Source organism: Vicugna pacos, chromosome 19, assembly GCF_048564905.1.
Source record: "Vicugna pacos chromosome 19, VicPac4, whole genome shotgun sequence".
Classification (NCBI taxonomy): domain Eukaryota; kingdom Metazoa; phylum Chordata; class Mammalia; order Artiodactyla; family Camelidae; genus Vicugna; species Vicugna pacos.
The window spans coordinates 6,561,449-6,587,152 of record NC_133005.1 but is presented as its reverse complement, the minus strand read 5'-3'; the positions used below and the strand labels follow the sequence as shown (position 1 = coordinate 6,587,152).

Here is a 25,704-nt window from a genome sequence, read left to right as displayed (position 1 = left end):
TGATGCCCACTTGGGTTTCTTGATTAGACTTGCATGCTTTTAAGTAGCATGCTCCCCAGAGGTTAACGGTCAGTATCCTTTTTCTATCGGTTAAAGGAAGCAACATTATCTCAGGATCTTTTTTTTTGGTTCCTACAATAGAAATGCATCTGCATGTTGCAGAGTATGGCTTTGGAGTTCAGACTGCTTGGATCTGTGAGTTCAGGCAAATTTATGCCATTGTGAACCTCAGTTTGCTTTTCTATAAAATGGGTATAAGCATTAAACTTATTTCAAATGAAATAAGGCAATTAAAAGCCCTTAACACAATGACTAGCACATGATAGAGCTTAATCTGTATTAGCTATTCATATTGACATGTTATAAATCTTCTATAACTAGTAAGTTCATTGTTGATTTTAAGCACAGGGAACTATATTCAATTTCTTGTGGTAACATATAATGGGAAAGAATCTGAAAAGAAAAAATATCTATGTATATATTTAAAAAAATGAATTGGACCACCAACTCATGGCAGCTACGTAGACTTGAAGGGATTGACTTAAGAAGTCTACATTAAGAATTAAACAAATGATTTAAGAAACTTAGCACTATGAGGAAAATATTAAGCAGAATTAGAGAATATGAATTGTCTGCTTTGAAAGAAGAGGCTTGTCTAACTTGAGGTGCGATTATGTTTCCCTTTTGAGGCCATATTTTCTTTCTCAAGTATAATTCTAGTTGTTGACAATGGAGTTTATTTTTCTTTTCTGCTTTTGTTACTTTAAGAAAATTAAGGTCAGCTGATGTATTTTTACTCCCTACATTTGAACCTGAAGCAGAACTATTCCCGCTGAGGGTTCTTGTGAAACTTCATTTTAGTTCTGTTTTAATAAAGTCTTGTTTGTATTGACTTCTGGGACAGCATGGCATTTCCTAACTGATAAACTGAAAAAAAATCAAAAACAAAAACAAAACCACTTTTCTCTGAGTTGTAGGACACCTGCCACCCTACACAATGACTTGGTACAAATGAGAAAAGGAAACCCTTTCTGAACAGAGGCAATCCCATATGTGTAAGGCTCAGCAGTTTGGGTGCTTTTGGGCAAGAAAAAAATAGTCTTTTCTTGGGGGAAGATGGGGGGGAGGTTGTCACCCTTGAACCTGAGCACGGGTGTTGGCAGCTCCCTGGGCTGGCTTTCATTCTGACCTGCACCATGACTCAGCACAAGCTAGCATGGAGGCCCTGCTAGGGGTAGGCATGTGTCCACCCCACATGCTGTGGCGATCACTGTTGTGCCAGGAGACTGCATAACTTCTCTCTCATTGCCACAGTGTCATCCCTCCTTGCCCCCAGGTGCACAGCCACCCCCCTCTCACTTTCAATGGGAGATGGATCTCCCAGAACTTTTGGAAGTCATTCAGGTGAAACTTTTTCTGCTGGCTTTGGTGGTACGGTGAGCTTTCCTTTGCAGAGGAATGAAGTGTGGGGACCAATTCTTTTCCAAGAAAACTGCATAAGAGTGCTCAGGAAATCTACATTCTGATGGGAGAAAATTTAATGCTGCTTATGGAGGGAGGGAAAAAAAAAAAAACCTTGCATTTCTCAGCATTTGCTGCCATAAATATGTTCCCTCAGCAAACCTCCCCACCCTGCATTAGCCGCACCCAGCAGCCATACATCACTCGAGGGAAGAGAGTCTGGCCACCTGCCACCCACATGCGGAGGGGAAGCCCCTGCCCTGCTTGAGCTGGCAGGTGTTGTGATGTGTAAAGAGCTCCAGGAGGAGTACTCATCCAGAGATCTGTTAACCCTTGGAGCTGAGCTCCAAGGGCTGTTTCGGGGCTGCTGGTGAATCTGCCGAGGACCCTTGTGGAAGAAGAACTTCAACCCAGCAACTCCTAACCAGCCTGACTTTCTACTCCTAGCTTTTCAGGCTCTGCACGCCCTCTAAAGTCATATGAGACAGAAGAAAGTACCCGTGACTGCCTTCCAAAAGGGAAATATGTTGCAAAGAAGGAATCAAAAAAGAACAAAAGATGAAGAAAGCGCGAGAGGGGGCCACCTGTATTCTCTGATTAAATTTATATTGCTCTGTCTTAAGACTCTTGCAATATGTTTTTGACCAAATACATCTTTTATAGAATTGCAATAAAGGGATGAGATATCTAGATTTTGGACTGACTTAGAACTTCACAATGTTATATTTTGTGGAATCCAAAATTCTACCAACTAGATCTCCCTGTAAGATTAGAAACACTACACTGTGATATGTCTAATTACCCCTTGAAATTTGTATTTTATACTTGTCAAAAGAGTGCTTTTGTATTTATTTTAGAGGCAGGCTTTTACGGTATGTTGTTCTTTTGTGTGCACACACACACACACACACACACACAAAGTGAAAGTAAAATGAATGAGAGAAGGTATCCCTCAAACTTCTTCACAAAGTTCAAGTTTTCCAAATCCTGCTGATACTCAGGGTCATCGTGTTTTCTTTCCATATAGCATCATCCTCTGTGATGTCAAAATGTGGTTGATGTAGCCTTTCTTTAAACTAAAAAAGGACAGTGTTGTTTTCCAGTTATAAAACTGTGTGCTTGTTTTGCTTCCCCAGTAAGTCTATAAATTTCTTGAGCAGAGTGCAATTGTCACATTCTTATTTTGGTACCTCCCTCAGCTAGCTGGGTGGTGTCTGGCTGTTTGATCCCCGATACATATTCATTCGGTTGGATTTCTGCATCTTATTTCAGTAGCAGAGAAGGAAAAATGAGCACTATCTGCCTGCAGAGTATTCCTCCAGTTTGGGAGTCCTGCAGATAAAATTGTATGTCTTCAGGTATTAGAAAAATCTAGGTCATATGCCTCTACTTGGGAACTTGGAAGAGTTTTGGTAAGTGCTTCGTTTCAAGATGATGGTACTTCTCATCACCGGTCAGAAACTGGCTCTGATACATGTATCTTAAGAAGAAAAGGAGGGAAATTGCCAATTACTCATTAGACTGTGAACAGTGTTCTCATTCTTTGAAGTCTAACTTGAATCCTTCCTTCTCTATGGCACTTTCTGGAATTCAAGTTGGACTGGTCACACCCTGTCTGAATTTCTGTAGTACCTCAGTTCCTTTTGTTTATTTATCAGATTCTGCCTTTAGACACCTCCTGTATTATAAAATAACTTGATGGGCATGAGTGAGTCTTCTAATTTGGATGAAAGAAATTTAAAGAAGTAATCCCAGGGACACTGGTTGGTGAACTGAAAAGTGAAACAGGAGGGGAGAAAGGCAGGGAAGGGTTCATTCGTGAAGCACTGACTGCCACGGGCAAGTGGGGCTCATTTTTATTAGAGACAGGGGTAGGTTGAATTACGGCCCCACAAAGAAGTCTGCATCCTAATCCTCAGAAACTTTGAATGTATTACCTTACTTGGCAAAAGGGATTTTGTAGATATTCAGTTATGCATAGAGATGGCAAAATATTCTAGATTATTCAGGTGAGGCCAATATAATCACAATGATCCTTATAAGAAGAAGACAGAATGGTCATAGTTAGAGAAGGCAAAGTGACAACAGAAGCAGAAGGAGGGAAGGACACGGGGCGATGGAGTCAGATGTCACAGAGATTCGAGGAAAGGACCAGGAGCCGGGGTGCAGGCAGCCTTTGGAAGGTGGAGAGAGCAAGAAAATGGAATTGTCCTAGAGCCTCCAGAAGGAATGCGATCCCGCCAACCCCTGATTTTATCTCAGTGAAGTTTATTTTGGACTTTTGACCAAAAGAACTGTAAGATATAATATATTTGTGTTCTTTTAATTCACGAAGTTCATGGTCATTTGTTTCAGCAGTGGTAGGAAACCAACAGAGATTTCTGAGAAACCATATGGGTCATGCTTCATAATCATGCTGCTGAGGGTCAAGGAAAGGAGGTTCTCTGTCTGCTGACTCCATCACTCATTGGGTAAGGACTGTCGCTAGGGGCATTAACTTCCCATGATGTCTGACTTGTTCAAGCTGAGGACCTCCTGCCCTCTCCAGAGGCCAGAGAAAGGCTCAGAGAGACACAGGTGCATGAAACAGGAAGTCATGGGCTTGTCCATGACTGTTCACCAAAGATGCAGGTGATAAGTAGGGTGAACCAAGGAAAGGTAAGTGGAGCACTGACATTACCTGCCACAGTGCATAAGTACATGTCTGCGTTCGTGTGTGTGTGTGTGTGTGTGTGTGTGTGTGTGTTCCCCCTTTATCAAGTTCTTTGAAGCTTGAAACCCTCTCCCATTCACCAGAGGCTCCAGCCCAGTGCTTGACATCTAGGAAAAACTTCCTGACGGACTGGGTGACAGAGTGTGACAGCTTGTGAATGTCACAGTAAATAAGGAAGTTGGCCATTTGACAGCCATGCTTTCTCTAATTCCTAAATTAACACTGCAGGGAAGGAAAAAATGCTATTTCCAGGAAAGAGGTTCAAGAGATTTTGTATGTAGGTCCCAGGCAGTTTGGGTGCAAGGTGGCTGTCAATCAGAAATACAAGTCGTCACTAGGCAAAAGGGCGTTCTGTCCATGATCCCTCTGCAGTCTCAGAATGCCTTCTCTAGGTCAGGAGAGGAATCAGTACAAAAGAGAGACGGGCACTGCAGGCTGTGCTCATGTCAAACAGCCGGCTCGTGTGTCTGGCAGAAAATTGAGTGCACTGGAAAAGTACTAAAGACTTCCTTCATGAAGGTACTGTGATCCCTGGTCCTGAAAGAAAAAAAAAAATCAGATTAACTCTCACAAATCCTTCTTGACACCTGAGTGACAGTTTTCTCTTGACAGGGGCTCGGAGGGGACAATGTGATGAATGTGGCATGGCTTTGCTTTGCTGGGGATCTAACTGGACCTGGCCTTGGGGGGCACTTGTTAAATACCAGATACTCTTTACCCCTGCCTTTTTTTTTTAAGCCACAAACTTTAGCAAGTGCTGGGCCGCTGTTGGCAGACACGTTGTGTATTTGACTGTACTTTCTGCTCTGCTGGATACATTAGCCTTCAGAATATATTTAAGAAGGCTGAGTGCCTCTTCTTTAAGAGAAACCTGGAAAATGCTCTTTCTTTTCTGCACCAGCTGCTACTCTTGATTTGAACATGTCGTACAAATGTTTGATGCCCTTGAATGGTATTTGACTAAATGCCCTGACACCCTCTGACTGTTAAAATAGCCCTAGGGTGTTGGAAAAGATACATACATATATATATATGCATATGCCCGTAAATATGTAAAGATATGTTTTAAAGACCATTTTGTGGTTAAAGTATTCGAAAATAATAAACAGTCAATGTAAAACATGATATTAAAATTAATTGCTCTTTTAAAAGAATCATCGGCTTCTGAAGGAGACTTTAGTGCAGAATAGAGCGTGATTAAGGCTCTGATGGAGCCGTAGTTTGGCTGATTATGTAAAGGTTGTGATTGCCACCAGCTTCAAGGAAATCTCTGTCCACTGCCTACTCATGGACTGTGAATATCAGCTTGTGAGTGATAAGCTCATAGAACAAGCAAAGTCGCAGTCCAGGAACCTGGGACTAACTCTGTTAGAAACCAGCTTGCCACCCAATTGCGACAAGCCTATCCTCCCACCCCTAAAACTGGGCAGATGCTGGCATGAGCTGGGGCACACCACTTCCCACTGTCCACCTGAGTACCCAGACCTGTGGCTTATAAACCAGTCATGTGTGATCAGTCCTGGCCGTCTCCCTGACAAAACCGTGGCTTCTGTGCCATTTCTGTGCACTCCTCTCTCTTTGGAGTTCTGTCTGAAGTCAGGAACACTCTAGAAATAATAACGGAATGGACGGACTTCCACGAGGGTTGTGTTTTACGATAGTACAACCCCTCTGTTTGTCGGTTACTCTGTTTACCCAACTCTGTCCTGGGCCCCTTCTTCTCTGTCCAGCTCTCTCCGAGCTACCCCAGAGTCCTTGCTGCGTCGCCTCTGTTGGGGTTTGGCTGATAGGGGAGGAGAGGATCGGGTAAACTGCAGGAGGGGAAGGTGGAAGGAAGTGATAGGGTATTTCCCACCTGTCCCCACCTCCGCACCCTCGCTCCCCTAACTCCCTACCCCCTGTCCTCCCCACCTTCCACTCTGGCTGGGGTCTTCTGGCCATGGCTGTGCCCCACCCCCGCCCCATGGCTGGTTCACAGGGCAGCCTCTGCTTTACGGCTCCAGCTCTCTTACCCTCAGTTCCCGTGACACTCTTTCCAGCCTCTAGGATGTGAACATTTTTCTCTGCTGTTGGTCTCTGGGTGCCCCATTGTATCTTGCTTGTCTTTCAACCCTGCCACATCTCTGTACGTCGTCCCTTCTTCAAACTTCTGTACTTAAACCGTCCAAGCAAGTCAGGTTTCCTGCCAGGGTGCTGACAGTCACACTTTGCTTTTCCTAGCCATTCTTCGAAAGTAAGGAATCTGCATATTTAATATTTATTTGTAAAATGCTTTAGTTAATGCACTGCAGTGCGGTGGTTCTCGTTCAGCTAGCGTGCTACTCCAGATTTTATCTGTGAGAGATGAAAATAGACATGCCATCTTATATAATGTGATGGTTTGGGCTCAAGGGTTCATGTCATTGTGTCCCTGCGGAGAGAGGAGCTGTGTCTACAGGATCCGACCAGTTTGGTGTCTGAATACCTTGGTGGATCTATTGGTGCCCAAATGACATGTGTTTCTTAAACATGAAGCAAAGGCTGGCCAAGGCCCTTTTAGTCTAGATAATAAGAGCCAAAATGAAGTAAATGACACAATTCTACTGTATGACATATATAGCATATATATTGTATTTATATATAATATATGTTATACGTTCATGTATACACACACATACTTAAAAGAGAATCTGAGCTGTGAATCCTATGGATGGCACTGCTGAGCTCAGCATTTCCTAAAACCAGCACGTTGCCCAAATACTATGGTTCCAGAAAGAAAGCCAGAGATAGCCTCCTCTCAGGCTCGAGTTAGAGAGCCCAAGTTATAGAAAATAAACACCTTTTAAAAACCTATCACTTATTAGGCAGCATACAAATGATGCAGTGTAATATGGGGATTAGCAGCGTGCACGAAGGAACTGACGGGGATGAAGGCAGAGGGTGACCAGGAAGACATCAACCCTGAGAACAGGGTAGCTTCTGCCCTTGAGGAGAAGCCAACTAAACCAGATTGCTATGACATCTTGAATGTCTTTCGTCTTTTTTTCTCTACAGGCCTATTTATGAGATGACTCCTTTGATAACTGAAACATTTTTAAAATAACTTTCTCCCCTAAGAAAATGTACCCCAGTAGGAACAGAAGGGCTTGGGGGGAGCTTAATGAATGATCACTACCATCATCATCTAGTGGTGAGCTGGGGGAGGGGTGAGCAAGGATGAGTTATCCTGCTCTCATCTTCTTTAATTCAGACCATTTGCATGATCCCATCATCCTCTGTTCTCAGAACGGCCACCACCCATGTCACCCTGGGCTTCCTGTCTCACTACGTCTGGCTGAGAAGAAGGCCATGGTCTCCACAGTTCCCTGTTTCCTCCCTATCCCTAAAGGGAAACCCAGGTTCTTTCAGTTTTGTGGTCTGCTACTAATTCTTTGGTAAAATCAAAATTCGACACAGAGGGGAGCCGTGAAGCTTCAGAACTATGTTGAGGCTGCGGCTGTCCCGGTTCTGGATTTGCTGTTTCTAACCCTGTCGATTATGAGCGTGTTGGGCTGCTCCACTCGCTCCCGCCAGGGGAAGGGGTCAGTGACCTCCTGCCTCTACCTGTCCCCCCGCCCCGTGGGCTGACGGCCCCTTCCCCATCGCCAGCGCGGCTCCCCACAGGTTATTCTCACCCTCTGTGTTCCCCGCCATCCGCCGAGGGAATTTGTACTCTCTTCATCCTTGCTTCCCCCCACCCCCCCATTTTTTGGTTTTACAAAAATAATGCAGATTGTGAAAGCAATGCTCACCCATATCGCTGCTGCAGACAGATCAGAACAGTGGAAATCTCCTTCTCAAACTTCAGTTGTCCACTTGCTTTGAGTGCCAGGCATTAAATAAAGGCAGTCAACCTGCACTCCTGTGACGCATCCTGGGCACTCGAACCATTTGGAAAGAATTTTTTCACAGCTTCTTCTGAGTCAGGAGGGAAGATCTGAATAAACCACATCCCTGTGTAACCAACTCCCCAGTAAAGATGTAGAACATTTCTATCACCGTGGAAACTTCCATCATCACCCCTTCCACTCAATCCAAGCTTCCTTAAACAGCCATTGTTCTGATTTCTAACGTCTTAGCTTTGCATATTCATGAACTTCATGTAAATACTCTTGCTTGCCAGTATAACTTTGTGTCTGGCTTCTTTCACTCAAAGTATTGAGATTCACCCATACTGCATGTATTGGTAGACCATTCTACATTTTTTAATGGGAATGCAGTATTTATTATATGTCAGAAATATGCCTGTGTATAATTATGACATAAAATGCAACGGTCAGTACTAAAGGGAATTCCTGATGTCCGTGAAAAGTGCTTTGTAAATTCAATATGTTATTAAAGCCACTACTGACATTACACAAAGAAGAGTTTTGTGTCTGATAAAACATTCCATAGTAATGACCAGGACTCTGTGCCTGAGAGAGTTGGAATTTTTCGTGTCTGCTGTCACACAGGAATGGCTTCAATATATTTCTTAAAATGAGTTTGGAATTTAGGATTCCAAAAGAACACTGAAGCCACTGGTGAGTAAACTGTTCTTTAGAAATTATGCTAAAAACAGCAGCTGGAAATGCTAAGAGCTGTTTTATTTTATTTACTTTATTTTAGTTTATTTTTAATAGACTATTTCTTAGAGATGTTTTTGACTCACAACAAAACTGAGCAGAAGGTCCAGAGATCTCCTTTATACCACCTGCACCCACATACAGACAGCCTCCACCATTATCAAAGTCCCACAGCAGAGCAGTACATGAGTTATAATCAGTGAACTTACATTGCCACATCATCCTCACCCACAGTGCAGAGTTCATATTAGGGCTCACTCTTGGTGTTGTACTTTCTGTAGGTTTGGACAAAAGTATGACATGTATCCACAAGTGCACTATTGTAAAGAATAATGTCATTGCCCCCAAATCGTCTGTGCTACAGCTGTTCCTCCGTCCCTCCCCACAAACCCTTGCAACCACTGATCCTTTTACCACATCCATGGTGTTGTCTTTTCCAGATGTCATCTAGTTTAAATCATGCAGTATGCTGTCTTTTCAGATTGGCTTCTTTCACTTAGCAATATGTATTTAAATTTTCTCTGTGTCTCTTCATGGCTTGATAGCTCATTTCTTTTTATCCCTGACTAATATTTCATTGATTGGATATAACAGTTTATTTAGTCATCTACTAAAGGACATTTGGGTTGCTTTGAATTTTGGCAATTATGGATAAAGCAGTTACAAATAATCTGTGCACAGGTTTTGTGTGGACACAACTCCTTTGCATAAATTCCAAGGAACATGGCGGCAGGAGCATATGTTAAGAGTACATTGAGCTTTATTAGAAGCTGCCAAACTGTCTTCCAAAGTAGCTGCACCATTTTGCATTTGCACCAACGACTGAGAGTTCCTGTTCTTCCACATCCTCACCAGCATTTGGGGTTGTCAATGTTCCAGATTTTGGCCATTCTGATTGCTGCATATGGGTATCTCATTATTGCTTGAATTTGCAATTCTCTGATAACATACGACGTGGAGCAACTTTTCGTATGCGTATTGGCCATCTGTGTATTTTCTCTGGTGAGGTCTTTGATCAGGTCTTCTGCCCATTTTTAAATCATATTGTTCCCTTTCTTATTGCTGAGTTTTAAGAGTTGTCTGTATATTTTGGATAACAGTCCTTTTTCAGATATATTTTTTGCAAATATTTTCTCGCTGTCTGGCTTGTCTTTTATTGTCTTGACAATGTCTTTCACAGAGCAGAAGTTTTTAATTTTAATGATGCTATCTCATCAATTGAGCCTTGGGTGTTATATCTAAAAGTCATCACAATACAAATGATTTCTAGGTTCTTTCCTATGTTGTCTCTTAAGAGTTTCTATATATACACATTTACATATGTGAATATTTATATACACATATGTATTTCATTGAATACTTTTTTGCTATTATTATTTTGAAAAAATTCTGTTAAATCAATTAAGAAAAGAACAGTGAAATTTTTTATTTTATGTTCACTTATTCCCTCTCTGATATTCTTCTTTCTTTATGTGGATCTGTGTCTGATTTATATTGTTTTCCTTCTCTCTGAAGAACTTCTTTTAACATTTCTTGAAAATCAGCTCCACCATTAACAAATTTCCACAATTTGTGTTTGTGAGAAAGTCTTTATGTCTCCTTTACTTTTGAAGGATAATTTTGCAGGGTGCACAATTCTAGGTTGGTGGCTTTGTTCTCTCAACACTTTAAATGTTTCATTCCCCTCTCTTCTTGTTTGCATGGCTTCTGTGATGTTGGGTGCAATTCTTATCTTTGAGCCTCTATATGTACGGTAGTTTTTTTCCCTTCTGGCTTCTTTCAAGATTTTTTATTTATCTTTGACTTTCTGGAGTTTGAATATAATATGCCTAGGTGTAGTTTTTTTTTTTTTTTGGTTATTGTTTTTGTTTTGTTTTGTCTTTAGTCCTCCTTGGTATCCTCTGAGTTTCCTGGATCTGTGGTTTGGCATCTGACATTAATTTGGAGGCAATTCTCAGGCATTATTGCTTCAAATATATTCTGTTCCTTCCTCTCTTTCTTTTCCTTCTGGTATACCATTACATATATGTTACAACTTTTGTAGTTGTCCCACAGTTCTTCAATATTCTGCTCTTTCTTAAAAAATATTTTTCTCTTTGTTTTCCCACTGTTTTAAAGTTTCTATTAATTATCAAAACTTCTATGCCCTTAAGGTCAGAGATCTGCTTCATCTGTGTCTACTCGACTAAGGAGCCCATCAAGGGCATTCTTCATTTATATTGTAATGGTTTTGATCTCCAGCATTTCTGATTCTTTCTTAGTATTTCTATCTCTCAGCTTATAATGTGCATCCATTCTTGTATGCTACACACTTTATCCATTAGAATCTTCAGCATTCTGTTAATTAGTCCAACGTCTTTACTATATATGAGGTTTTTTTTTTTTAATTTGGTTTTGATGCTTGCTCTGTCTCTTCAAAGTCTGTGTTTGTTTGGTTTTTGTTTGTTTGTTTGTTTGTTTTTGCCTTTTAGAATGCCTTGTAATTATTCCTTGAAAGCTGGTCATGATGTAGTGGATAAATGGAACCGGGTAAATAGACCTTCAGTAATGTGGTGGTGAGGTGTAGGGGGGAGGGGAAGCATCCTGTGGTCCTGTAATTAGGTCTCAGTCTTTGTTGAGCCTGCACTTCTGAACTGTGACTATCACAGCTGCTTCTTAGGTCCCCTCTCCCCCCCAGGTGGATGGGATAACTAGAGTAGGCTGGAGTTGAATGCCCTTCCCCCAGGTGGCTGGCTAGAGCTACCTGGAGTAGCATCTGACCTTCCCTAAGGTAGTGAGGCTCTAAATAAGCCCAGCAGGTTAGGCTCTGGTCAAGTAGTTTCTCCTGAAGGCAGGCCTTGTTCAGAGCAGACTGGTGTATTTCAGAGTAGCTCCTTTCCCCCTGCAGATAGCAGGAGGAGATTTTTCTCTCTGTTCACCGTGAGAACCTGGTCAACGTGAAAACTTACAAAAGTGTGTGGGGCCACCCCAAGACTCAGCAACCCCGTGAAATTTTTAATTTTCAGGTGCAAAACCTGATAAAGGAAACCTCAACTAAAACTGGAGCTGGGAAGACCTGTGGGAGGAGTTCTTATGCTCTGCCAGTCATTGTCAGTTATGCCAAACAGAAAGAGACTACCTTGCAACTCCAGCAAGAAGATGCCTTTGCTTTACTCCCCCAGCAAGAGGAAGGAAGATATTCTTGTTGCCCAGCAACAAACCCAACCAATGGAAAATGCTGCAGCTCAGCCAATGAGAAGACATCACCACCCTGAACTCTTACTTTCCTCCAATGAACTTTCACTTAGAACAGTCTGGCCCAAATCCCCCTTTTCTCTATAAAAGCAAGCCCTCTTTGTTTTCCGGATTTTCCTGTGGTCTGCCAGAGCTTGCTTTTCCTGAATTGCAATTCCTTCAGCTATTCCTGATTAAATTCATTTAGATGGTCAGGTAACTGGCTATCTTTTTTTCAATGATATCTTTTGGATATCTTTTTTTGAAGTTGACACAGAGTCGTCTACTCCAAGCTCCAACAATTCCTCAATTACAGTTTAGGTTTTCCTATCATGGTACTGCTTTCTGTGGAGATCTCTGTGTAGGAGTTTCTGCTCTGGTAAGCTGTGAATATCTGGATTCATCTCTTTCTCCAATTTAAAGGGATGGTGGTTTGCCCTGTGACCTCACTTCTTTTTTCAGAAGGAGTAAAGAGTTTATTCATATATTTTTAAAAGTAATCAATTAGTTACACAGACTACAATGAAATTAGTCAAAAGCAATATCAAGTTATTTGTTTTTCAATTGAGGGTGCAGTACAGTAAAAGCAGTGGCTTTAATAAGTATGTGGGAAAATCACACAAAAGTGCCTAGAAGTATTTCTTGAAGAAATGTGCAAGTTTTACTTTTTCTTCTCTTCATTTATAATTTCTGAATTTTAGCTCTCTTTTATGTCTTTTTAGTAGGTGATATTAACGTCTGAAGTTTAGTGATTAAGTAGCCGCCATCTTTGAATATTTCATTTTCCTATATAATCCATCTAAGAGGCTTTTTTTGAGTTTTTTTCAGTTTGTTCAGCCTTTCAGTTGTTAGGAAGGAGTGATGACTTCCTAGGGTTTTACATGCCAGTATGCCATTCTACTTTTTAAGAAAATTGTCATGTGTTATATAAGTGAACTACTATGCAAACATCTACCTTATATTTTTACCAGGCATACCTGAGTCTGCATGACAGTTACAACTTCCTAAAGAGATCCATCAGAATAAATTTTCAACATGTATGTTTAAATGGATATTCATTACCACTAAATGCACATCCCAAACTTCTCTGCTGGCCCCGGCAGGTTTTCATGGCGCATTACAACTTCCTGCTATCATGTGTTTGCTTACTACAGCTCAAGCAGGAGAACAAATTGATTTTTGATGAGAAATGTGCCCTTCTAGGATGTCATTATCCCAGCACAAACTGGGCCTAGAGCTCATGGTTTGTGAAATCCTGTCATTCATTATTAAGACGAACAGGAATGAGCATGGTGGGAAATTTGCATTTTGAAATGCTGTCTTCCTGCTTTGCAATTCTGGTCTCTTCCTTCTATCAGCCCTCAAACTCTGACTGTCCCCCAGGTGCCTCACTGTGGTTTAGAGGAATGAGCCAGGTTCTGTCTGTTTGAAGGAAATGGTACATGCATCACCTCCAGTTACATCTCTCTAGGTATTCTGAGGAGCAATATTTTATGTTCGAGGAAAACCTAGAAATCCAAAAACCAGTGAAGGGGATGGTCTAGGTAGAATAGTAAAAAGTCATACACGCAATGAATTAGTCCATTGTTTAGGCCACTCCAAATTCCTTTTAAATTCTTTAAAGAAATATATTCATATGACTGGGATGCTGTGAAATCCAGAGTGTGGTGATTTGCCTAGGGGAGAGGATGTCAAATTAGTAAGCTCTTTTGGAGGCTGGTACTTTAGACTACAGCAAGTGTGATACAATTCTTTCAGAGGTTTAGCCATAAATGAGGTCATCTTGTGAAAATCTGCCTATCTGGTACATGTTTCTCTTACCAAAATTTGTATTTTCTTGTATCAGGGAGGGATTCTGGGGAAAAATTGGTAATGTAAATCTGCTCCTGAGTTATTGGGGGAAAACAGTGAGACCGTACTTAATCTTGAAAAGTGAACATGCCTGCACTTGAGAATGCTGCCCTGTGGGGTGCTGGAGAGCCTGGAGCCCACGGCTGGGTTTCCAGGCTTCCCATGCTGCCTGGCATACTCCTACCTTCAGGCTTCCTTCTGGCTTTCTCACATCTTTAAGTAAGCAGAGTAAATATAGGGAAAGGGGCCAAAACAAGAAAACCTGTGAGGAGCAAGAGGAACAAGGTAACTTACACAATTTAATCTTCATGACAAGAGAGTAGCTTTACCCCACACTGCAGACATGGACACTAAGGAATAGATGTGTGCCATGCTCACACAGTTTTCAGGGCAGGATGCAATGTCTAGTAGGTCTGATGCCAACACCTCTTCTGACTTCCTTACCCCAGGGTTTCTCTTAAACCAGTTCCCGTGCCCTTTGGATCCTTGAACTGGAGTGGAGAATTTACTATGTAGATGCTATTTCTACCTGGGATGGTAAACAGGTGAAACCATATTCCAGAGATGGCAAAGACCTAGATAGGAATAAAATCCACCCCTGGGAGCTGTGCAGCCTCAGTGGGACTTCAGAAAAGCCATTTGTTCACCAACGCTACCGCATCTCACTCAGTGTATCACTCAGATTTTTCTGCATTACAGACAGCTCCCCCAAACCCAGTGGCTGCCAGCAAATAGCCCTGACGCTCTTGTTCACGGTTCTGCAGGTTGGCTGTGGTTGACCTGATAGAAGCCAGGTCTGGTCTGGTCAACCTGGATTCCAGGCTTCTACTGGGGCTCAGTCCATTCCACCTGTCTCATTTCAGGGGCCAATCTGTAAGGGCAGTGCCTACCTGGGGTGTTGTCTTTTTATGCCAGCAAGTGCTTTTAAAGCCTCATTCCTGCCCACATCCTATTGCCCAAAGCAAGTCACACGGCTAAACTCAACATCACTGAGGCAGAAAAAGACACTCCCCCCATGGGGTCAGGCTCTGCAAAGCCAGATGGTGACGGGTGTAGCAAAGAAGAAGGAAGAACCGGGGATGTTAATCTGATCCTGCATGCTCAGAAACTAAACTCTCAAAATGACATGGCCATCTGATGGTGGCATCCACTTGTCACATCAAACTTGAAACTTTGCCCTCTGTCTTAAAAGAGTAATTTTCAGTTGATACCCTTCAGAATATTCTTGAAAGTTATTTTCAGGATAAGGTCCTCCAGTGGACTTTAATTATATCAGATAATGTATTTTTTTGTCAAAAAATTATATCAGATGTTTTATTTTTAATCAGTCTTAGCACCTAAGAGTTTGTTCATCTCTGACTCAGTAAAGGAGTGGCTGCCATTGTAAATTCTATCAAACTGAAGAGTTTCCACCAACCAGACCGTCCCTATTTAGGAAAACTCCACACATTAAAGCTGAGACACTAGTGCATACAGACCTCAGCAGGTAGGGTGTTGCAGCTAAGGTCTGTAACAGTCAAATGCAAGGAGGAGAGATTCTCCACACTGAGTGTCATCACAGTGGAACTGGCCGCTGAGAAGTTTTTCAGAGGCATTCCTGGAATTTTGAGGGCTGTGGACACACTCAGGCCGTCAGGGAACTGGACTGGCCATTGAAGAGTAAAAGCCAATAGTCAGGGGCTTGGGGACTAACTCATCCTCTCCTGTATCTGGTGATTGGGGTTAATGCTGCTGGGAGCTGTGACCATCTTCAGCGTGGCTCCTTCAGGAGGATCTTGCACTGTCTATGCTGGTGGGGGCATCAAGGCGGCTTCTTGGGGCTTAAGTTGTTTCATGCCTGTGAGGCACTGGAAGCTAAGAGACCCTCTATGCTGATGTGTCCTGTGCTCTGCCTACTGGAGGGTGACAGAAGGTGTTTATCAGACCTAAACCAAGGGGACCTCATTCTCATTCTCCTAGTCCATGTCTTCAGGTTGTTCTCAGTTCACACACACGAGGGTCTTGGCCAGCAGCCACCAAAGAACAGCACAGAACTAGCTCGTCCCCTTCTCTCCCATGAGCAGGCTGATTTTCCTAGGCGTCGGGTGGCATAAAGTCTCTGCAGTATGCTGGGAGGCTCACAGGACACTGGAGCACCTTGATATCTCCTGTTTTCCATCTTACTGAGTACCTGTTTTGCTTTGAGTCCTGAAAGTGGGCAAATTAATAGACAGACCAGGGTCCTGCCTCCTGGACCTTACATTCCAGTGGGGTCAGTGTGTGGTAACCAGCAGAGGGACAGATGTCATTTCGGATTGTGATAAGGGCAGAGTAGGTGCTCCCTAAGCCAACATGAGGACTTTGAGCTTTGGTCCTGGAGGAAGTGTGGAGGAAGCCACTGGGGGCTCCTAGGAGGCACGTGGGATCAAGTGCCTTATGCTTGGAAAGATGGCTGGCCACTAGGTCCATGCACATGCAGTGCCCCCATTTCAAAGGAAGTAAGTTCAGAAGGTAGAAACTGCATTTTCAGCTCTCCACAGATCCCGGTATAAATCTCTTCTACTCAAATATGATGTCCTCAATGAACTCCCTAGATTACCCTGTAGGAAAAATGTTCTTTAAAAAAAAAAAGAATTGTATAAAAATTCTTTTCCAGGTGAATCTATGAGGTCTTTCGTCTTCTCTCTCAGGAGGCTTATTCAGGGTGGTAGTAACAGCTTGCACAGAAGAGAATTTGTTTCACGAGCCATTTCTCAGGTCATTATTATAATTCCTTAGGCAAAAAGATGATTTAAAAAACACCCTTAGAAATAGACACGGGTGCTCATAAGTTTGAGAAGCTAATGAGGCTTGCGTAGATGGTAACCTTGTGTCCCATAAAAATCCAGCTCCTTCGTACCTGTGTCACAGAGCAGGGGAGAGAAAGCTTGAAAGGAAAACGGCAGTTTCACAATTTTTTTCAATAAGTGAAAGCAAAAGTCGCTCAAGGCCGAGGCTGAATATGGTGGGATTTACGGGGTGTTGTTTGCTCTGGCCCCATGATGTCCGGTGAGATGACAGAATGGGCGTGAAGAGGGTAAAACAAGTGGAGAATTTCCCTTCTCCTTTTTTACAGCATGACCAACCCTAGAGATTCTGCTAGAAAAATCAGTGTGAAGTTGAATAAAGTAAGGGATAAGGAAGGGTCACGGGGAAAGGCGTGATGTCACAGAAGCTCAGTTGTGAGCCAGTGAGATTCAAACACACGGGTTCTAATTGTGTCCAGAATGGTGGCACCTACGTGTTGAGCAATCACTGCACCGTCAGGACCACCAGCTTTTCTGTGATCTCCAGGGGCTCCTTGGGCCATACTCATGCTCTGCAATGAAGACATTAGATATCAGAGTGGATGCTGCCACCTGAGACAGAGGCTGAACTTTGGTGGCTCCGGGTCTGCTGGGTGTGGCCCTTACAGGAGGCTCTGTCCTTTGGTGCTCAGAGACAAGCTTTCTGACCACAGGGACCTCCAATTTGATTTCCTTTCTTTGGAGCTTGAAACAGTGTTGCACCAGGACTGGAGTCTCAGAAGGAGCAGGGTTGTGAGGACGAACAGTACGCCACGCACTGAGCTAGGGTGTGGTTGGAGGTGGGTCAGGCAGACCCAGGCTGGGGTGTGGCTCTGCTCCTTGCTTGAGTTCCCCGACAGTCTTTTTTTTATTTTTATTTTTGCTTCTACAAAATGAGAAAGTGATAGACATCTTGGAGGGAGTTTTGAGGTTTTGGGCTATTTGATGTAAAAGACGGAGGTGGCAACTCTAACAACAGCCTAGCTCCCCCTACCATGGCCATAGACAGTATCACTGCATCCTCTTCAAGTAGACGCTGGTCCAAATCACATTTATCACATTAGTGAGTGATACGAGGTCCATTGAAGCTTGTGTAGCACAGACTTTACTTTGCATACCTCTAGGCAGTATTTAAATTCAAATTAGTCGTTTTTGACCAACCCCTCCCTCAGTGAGCTAAAGTCACTGTCCATTTACAAGCCAATTCATCTTCATTATCCCTTCTTTTCACTGGGTTGTTGTGAAGAGCAAATAAGAGAATGATTCATGTAAATACAAGTGACTGGTATGTAATAACTGCTTGATAAATGTTAGCAGCAGCAGCAACAATAACAGCAATGATTTACTATTATCTCAAGACTGTTGGCTGGTGGGGACGGCTTTATATGCCAGTGGGAGCCAAGCCTATACCACCTTTGCACCCCCAAAGGAAACACTTTGCTTTCACGCTGGTGACCAGGGAGCTCCCCAACTCTTCCTTCCCCAACACTGAGTCATTGATAAGTCATTTCTCTACCATGCGTGTGCCAGAGATGGCAACTAGACAAGTTCAGAGAAAGAGTGCTCTCAAGATAAGACGTGACCCCGCCTTCTCTCAGGGTCATGAGTGGATGTTGATTTTATTGGTGGAATTTGGCTTCCCCCTAAAGCAGATTCAGAGGTCAGGGTTTGGGGGCAAGTAGTTCAGTAGGGAGGTGATTTCAGGAAAGGGAGTGGGGAAGACAGACAGATACAGAAAGGAAGCCAACAGAGAGAACATTCCTGAGCAGTCTGCGCTGTGGATGCCTGAAGCATCAACCCACTGGGCAACACAGTGCAGTGCAGGAAGCAGGCACCTGAGGGAGGGGTCTTCGTAATGTCCACCCGTTCTGCGGAGATGGGAAGAGGAACAAGTTGCAGGGCACTGGGCTGGAGTGAGGATAGAGGGGGTGAGCGAGCTGGGACCGTTACCCACCACCTCTCATTAATCACGGCTGAAGAATGCTCATGGCGGCCTTGAGTCCCAGACACCTTGGACCCACTCCACAGGTGGGCGGTGAGAACCCACAGTTAAAAGGCCGCAGGTGCCGGCGGTTGTAAGTTGAGCCAGGATGTGAGGATGACACCTGCCGCGGGGGCACACGTAGGGCGTCATCTGCTCTGGTGATCCGGCTGGTTAACAAGCCATGCTCTGTACATACACGCATACAACAAGCACGTCCTTGTCCTTCCAAACAACAGCTCAGACCCCACCGTCCTAACGACAGGCTGCAGGCGCCTCACTCTTGCCTCCTGTGTGTCTGTTTGCTCTCCTAAGGGGGGGCAGCGGCTCCCTCTTTGACATTCTGCTACCATGCTCACTGCAGTCCCAGGGGCCAGTGTCACTCCTGTTACTTCACCTGCTTTATCTCTTGTGAAACCCAGCCTTCAGCCCCGGTTGTCAGAGTGGCTGCCCTAGCTCCTAACGGTGAGGCTCCTTCGGCTCATTTCTCTCGGGTAGCTTGATTTCACCACGCTGTCGGTCGCTTTGATGGGTTGGAAGGAGGCCTAGGGGAGAGGGTTGATGATTAAAAAAAGTAAATTCATTGCTCTGTACTTCCCCATGCCCTCCACACCCTCCATCCGTGTCCCTCACCTCCTCTCACCCAGGACGGGTGTGTCTGTCTGTCTCCGTCCCCATCTTGGAGATGGGTGAGGGGCTTGGTGAGGAATGTTCTGAGAAAAACACGATTCATCTCATATTTCATCTCCTTTTACCTGCGCTTGTAAAGTGTTTCATGATCCTTTGGTCCCCATACCAGAACTTGTGTGCTAAGATAGAAAAATAGTATAGCCTCTGAAAAATCAAGCAAAGTGTAATTGTGCATTGACATCAACGTTGGCAGCCCCAGTTCAACTGATGTTAACGTTTCAATAAACCCAGTGATAACATCCTTCCCATTTAGATTTTCATCAGTGCTGAAACCCCCATGTTTAACAACTGCATACTGTTTTTATTTGACTTGGAGTGTGTGTGCATAGAAAAAAGCAGAAACATGCTTCCTCATTAAAGGCTTGATGTGGGGGCTTAAAGTGGGTGTGAACTTAATGTACAGAGTTCAAGAGAGTTTGATTTAAAAGAAAAAACTGTTGCTATGTACGTCTGGATATTGATATCAATTCAGACCAATTTGGTGCTTATAGTCACCCTGAGGGCTGGTTAGTATGGCAACCATTTTCTAAATAGTATGCGATGTACTTTTGGGGATTTATGATTCCATAAAGTTGTAGGATTTTATCACAGCCTTGGGCCAAGTGCCCTGGTGGGTAGGGTGAGAGTCTAGACTAAACACCCTTTGAGATGAAGATGACTACGGAAGAAATTGTGCAGCTGAAATTACACTGATTCAGCACATCAAGAATAGTCTTTACATGTGTGAGCATTGCTGGGACGCTGAGCTCTGGGCTGCTGGAAAGGCATCCACGGTTAAAGCACAGGTGACTTTTGGAACCTGGGTTGGGTGGGGAGGTTGGGGGAAATTCAGGAGAGAGGCCCTGGGTAGACTATAAATGGTAGATGGGGGTTAATGTTTCAGAGCATGGCCTAATTCTACCTGGTACAGCTGAGTTTTATAACACAGGAACAAAATGTGTTTCTGCACGGGAGCCTACAGACAAAGATATTGCGGGGTTATCAACAACAGCACAAGAAAGGACTGAAAGCTAGCGAGGAAAGTTGTCTACGGTGAGGTCAAAACCAGATTCGCTCTGATTGTCTTGAAAACATTCTGGGTTTTCATCAGTTCCAACAAACAAACAATTCAGTGGCTGGGGTGAACCTTTAATGAGTGTTCATTACTGTATCTTTCTGCAACTTGATGTAAAAAAATGACTGATTCAATAACAGAGAAAATGGCTATCTAAAATGATATTTGATTTACCAGGGGTGAGAAGCGTTGCAAACTCAACTTTCTCTTTCATTTCGCCTCTTTTGGTCCCCCCTTGTCCCACTTTTGTTTTGCCGTTCTGTTGGCAGAGCTTGTCCCCGCACGGTTGAAGTCCTTACTGCTTTGCAGAGAGAAGACAGGCAGCCATAAAACGTGTCTGAGTTTCTAGCTCTAAAAGTATTGATCAGCCTAAAGCTATCTGTAATGGCTTTAAGTGTGGCCAAGAACGCATAATTAAGTGCACCTTGACATGTCAACTAACTGGATAGATAAACACATGATTTCAAACTTCCATGCACCTCTCGTGGGCTTGTAAACCAGCAGAGCATCTTTGGAGAACTGGCAGAACCTGCTAGAGTTAAACATCTGGAGAACCCCTAGCCCTGACTCCTGGGCATATGCTCAACAGAAACAAGGGCTTGTGTCCACCTCGTGCAGAGAGAATGAGAATCTTCACTGCAGCTTTATTCACAATAGCGCCACCTGGGGACAACCCGATTGTCCATCAGCACTAGAACGGACCTACATTGTGGAGTGTTTACACAGTGGAATGCAACACCAGGATGGAAGAGAATGAGCTTCTGCTGTATGTACGGATACAGCATGGATATACGGATACATGGATGAGCCAGGCAGGCGTAACAGTGAACAAAATACAGACGAGAAGTTATGCCCATTGTGATGTCCATGTATTCGAAGGAGAAAAACAGACAAAACTATGACAATGCAGGAGGGAGTGGTAGTTCCTTCAGGGGACAGATACTGACTTGAGGCAACGGAGCTTTGTGGGTGTGAGAAATGTTGAAATCTTGATTTGGAGAATGATTTATGTATATACACACATACGCAAATGCACATATGTAAAACTTAGTAAGCAATTTCAACCCAAAAGTAAATTTTAAAGAATCTTGTGTATGTTGTATCAGTTGGCTTTGACATTAACAACTGAAGTTAGTTTTAATAATCCAACCTAATGAACGAGGAACTTAAGCAGCTTTGGAGTGACAGCAGAAGCAAATTCTATGCACATCTGGGCACACACACGCACAACTCCCTGGACACTTGGCCCTGAATTATTAATGGCTTGTTCAGCCTCATTGACCCCCATACTTGGGAAGGATTTTCTATGGCATCTAATTCAATGATTCATCTGAAGCTTGTCTGTAGCCTCCCCTCTGGGTGGCTGTTCTGCTTTTATGAACAAAAGTCCCCCGGTGACCAGAATATAGTTGAGATCTCCTGAGCAGGTCTCACTGTCATCAGAAGCCCGTCCCTGGGCAAAAATCTGCCCTTGCTTATTCATTGGTCTTACTTGCCACACTTGGGGTTTGCAGCTGAGTGGACAAAGGGTCGCACGGTTGCCGCTTACTCTGCACATCATACTTTACTTTGTGTACTTACATTTATTTACTTGTCTGTATGCCACCAAAAGCAGGGATTTTTGTCTTGATATTTTCCTCCCCTTTTAATTAATTGCAGCACATCTTCCCACCAGGAGCTATATTTTCTCATACTCATCTTCTCAGTAGTTTTCCCTCAGGAATGAAATAGGAAAATGTGGCTATGTCATTCTGCTTGGACATCTCAGATTCCCCTGGCCATCCCCACACTCCAGGACTAAACACCCTTGACCTCCAGTAATTAGCCTTTCCTGCTGTCAATACGATGTTCATGAATCCACAATCCATTCATTCAACACGGATTTATTGACCGTGTATCAGCAATGTTTTAGGGATACAGTGAGGAGAAACAGATGTGGTGTCTGCCTCCTTAGGACTGTCACTCTATGGAGATTTTTAAAATATTTTTATTGAAATGTGGTCAATTTACAGTGTTTCAGGTGTACAGCAAAGTGATTACTATACACATACATACATACATATATATATATTTTGTTTCAGATTATTTCCAGTATAGCTCATTACAAGAAACTGAATATAGTTCCCTGTGCTATACAGTTGTTTATCTATTTTATATATAGTAGTGTGGATATGTTAATCCCAAACTCCTATTTACATAAATAAATGTCAAATTGCAACTATAGTGAGTGCCTTGAGAAAAAGGTACATGGTGTTATGAAAGCATGAAGTGGGTAGTCATCAGAATCAGAGGAGCCTTCCCTGGAGGAGTGATGGCTGGGCAGAGGACAGATGCTAAAAGAAGCCAGGAAAAGAGGAGAGACATGTCATTTCAGGAAGAGGTAACCACATGAGCAAAGCCTTATGGCAGGAAGGCTCAAGGGAACATATCACATCCAAAGGACAGAGGAAAGGCCAGGTAACTGGAATGAGAAAGCCCAGAGCAATACAGCATGAGCTGGAGGAGCGTTGGACCACTCGGGGCAGAGCTTAGCACTAACTTGGGGAGTGGTCTGAAGGCACAGCAGGACTCACATGCTTGGAAGGGACATTCCTTGGAAAGTAGCTGAACCAACTAAAGAAAGCACAGGTTTTGAGAGAGTAGCTTTGGGTGGAAATATTCCATCAAGGTCCAGGGTGTGGCCTAGGGAGGAGGAAGAGTGGAGGTTGTCAAAAATGGCCAGGTCTGGGAACTGGCAGGCCAGGTGTTGGGGCGGAGGGTCATCTTCATGGATGTTGCAGTCACCCAGGGTTATGGCAGCCTTGAGGTGGTGAGCAAACTGCAACTTAGTGCCAGAGGTATTGATGAATGTGGAAAAGTGACCAGGTCACCAGTAATTGCCAACTGACCATAGTTGCCATGGTTCTGGAAGAACTTGCGTAATTTGTCTGTGCGGAGTTGATGTCCTTTAAAGGTTAATGCTGATGGCCGTTGCCACTGAGCGTGATTACAGTACTTCTTAGCTTTATATAGCCCTATAATTTTATGATTCATATACACCTTAAACATATCAAAAAGAGAAAATTTTTGTGGGAAGAGAATAAATAGGGCAAACTGAGACGCAAAACTAGAAAGGCCCCCTGGGGTGTGTAAGGCCAAGCTAAGGAGCTGAAGTTTACTCTGTAGGAGCTGGAGAGGCAACCAAGGCTGCCACTGTTCTGTGTGAGGTTGTGGTGACTCTGCTTCAGGAGGCTCACCTGGAAGTGATGTGCAGGCTAGACTGGGGAAGGGGGAGGACTGAGGAGCACAGTTACAAGTCAACTGCAGCTGACAGGGTGAAGCTGATCAGACCTTGGATGAGATCAACTGGAAAAGAAGAGAAGGATGGGGTGGTGTGAGATTCCTCAGAGGGATGCTGTGTGTAGGACCCAGGACCAGTGGAGAAAGCAGTAAGATGGCGCAGGGACTAGGAGAGACCTGAAGCCCCAGGCGGAACCAGAAAGTCAGGAAGAGGTTGCGTTAGGGGAGGAAGGCACATTATCTTTCTGGCTCTGGAGCCCATCAAGGGGAGATTACAAAGTTATGTGTTAAACTCAGGGAAGAATTGGATAGAAAAAACCTCCTGTGGTTAACCCCTAGCCCCACGTGCCCACCTTGGCTGTCTTGTTTTCCTTTGCAGCCCACAGGGACTCCCTTTGCTTTCTCCCCCTTCGCTTTCCCTCACCTTTTCCATTAAGTCCTTGCTGCTCACAGCTTGCTTCTGAGGACAGTGTCTCCTCAGCTCCCTGCTTACAGCTTCCCCAAGCATTCTATTGTTTCCTAGAAAGCCAGCCCTTTCTTGCTCAACTGTCTTCATCTGTGTCCCCACATCCCTAATACACTCGTCCTGCTGAATTGTGTCACCTCTTCTTATTTCCTCCTCCGGACTTTGGGCTTTAAAGGACAAGGACTCATTAAAAGTATCTCTCTCTCTCTCTCTCTCTCTCTCTCTCTCTCTATATATATATATATATATATATATATATATATGCATATGTATATACATACTATATATAAATATGTAGTATATGATATAAAATATATATTATAATACAGGATATAAAAATGTCCATATATTATTTTTTGGCTCAATAATAATTTGTTTAATGAATTAGCTAATTGGTTAACAGGCTTTTCTAATTTTAAGGGTTTTACATTCTGAAGCCTCATTTAAGGAAGACGAATGGAATGAAAGAGTGCAAAACAAACCCACAATCCCAAATGTCGTAGATGAATACACAGATTTGAGAATTTGCGCACATTTTTCATACAACCGTAGTTCCCTTGCTCAGACGACAGTAGCCAGGTGGATCTTGGCCCTGTTTTATTTTGTGACTTTTCCTAATACACACTCGCAAAAAGCATGTAGAAACCTAATCAGAAAAGCAACATTCATCCTGGGAAATGGGGACACACTAAACTCCTCTCTCTTGCTCCTCTCCTGTCACACATTTTCTCTCCGTCTACTGAGGCTGAAACCATTTCTGTGAGCTTCTGGAATGTGTATTTGCCTTCCCAGAAGACTGGGTCTTTTAAACCTCAGCTCTCCCCATTTCGGCAACACCTCTCTCTTTCTGCATCTGCACAGTGTCACGGGAGTCTCCCAGACTAGAAGACGTCCTCATGGACATGGTGGCGAATGATGCAGGATCTGCTGAGAGCACTGAGTTTAGGATGTTGGGAATGACAGACATTTACTGGCTGCTCCCAGAAAAAGAAGCCAGGGAAGGTCAAAGAGGAGAAGCAGAAGAAGGAAGTGTTGAAAATTCCAGGAGGGGAATCTGCAAATCTAGAGAAAGTAGTTGAGTCCATTACCAGGAGATGAGGGAGTGACTGTTCATGCATGCAGAGTTTCTTTTTGGGATAGTGAAAATATTCTGGAGTCAGTGGTGATGATTGCACAGTTTTGTGGGTGTATTAAAAACCACTGAATTGTACAATTTAAAACAATTTTTAAAAACCTTTTAAAAATCTAGGAGGGAAGAGAGATTGAAACATGAAAAACTTGTTAAACACATTTAATACCAGAGGAGATGAAGAGTGTTTGGACGGCTGTGGGGCTTTGTGATTAGGAAGCCAGTGGTGAGCTGCAAGACAGTAGTTTCAATAGAACAGTCACTTCCTTCTCTTCTCTCTGTCCCATAAACAAGTAACTTATAACATTATTCCTTCACATACTTTTATCTCTATTGGTAGGATGTCTGATGATTCTGCAAGTTCTTGAATGTGTTTGGTTCATAGTAGCTAAAGGATGAGCTTCAGAAATTCTGATTGTGTGCGCTCACGCTCACTGATGTATTATACGTGCATCATTCCTCCTGCCCTTCTAAAACCAA

At 43.4% G+C, this 25,704-nt stretch overlaps 1 protein-coding gene and 1 long non-coding RNA gene across 5 annotated transcripts in view; one reads left to right on the top strand and one right to left on the bottom strand.

Annotated features, from left to right (window-relative positions):
• The window catches only part of MACROD2 (mono-ADP ribosylhydrolase 2), a 1,889,921-nt gene that overhangs the window by 1,378,197 nt on the left and 486,020 nt on the right, over positions 1-25,704 (top strand). The gene's annotated exons all lie outside the window — the stretch shown is intronic.
• Positions 4,362-11,924, bottom strand: LOC140687369 (uncharacterized). Of its 2 annotated transcripts, none has more exons than XR_012061621.1 (4): positions 11,876-11,924; positions 8,967-9,032; positions 7,945-8,129; positions 4,362-4,711 (listed from the first exon to the last, which is right to left on the bottom strand). It is a non-coding gene; the product is annotated as an uncharacterized lncRNA (long non-coding RNA). The 2 variants fall into 2 exon arrangements; XR_012061622.1 differs by lacking the exon at positions 4,362-4,711 and adding an exon at positions 6,396-6,508.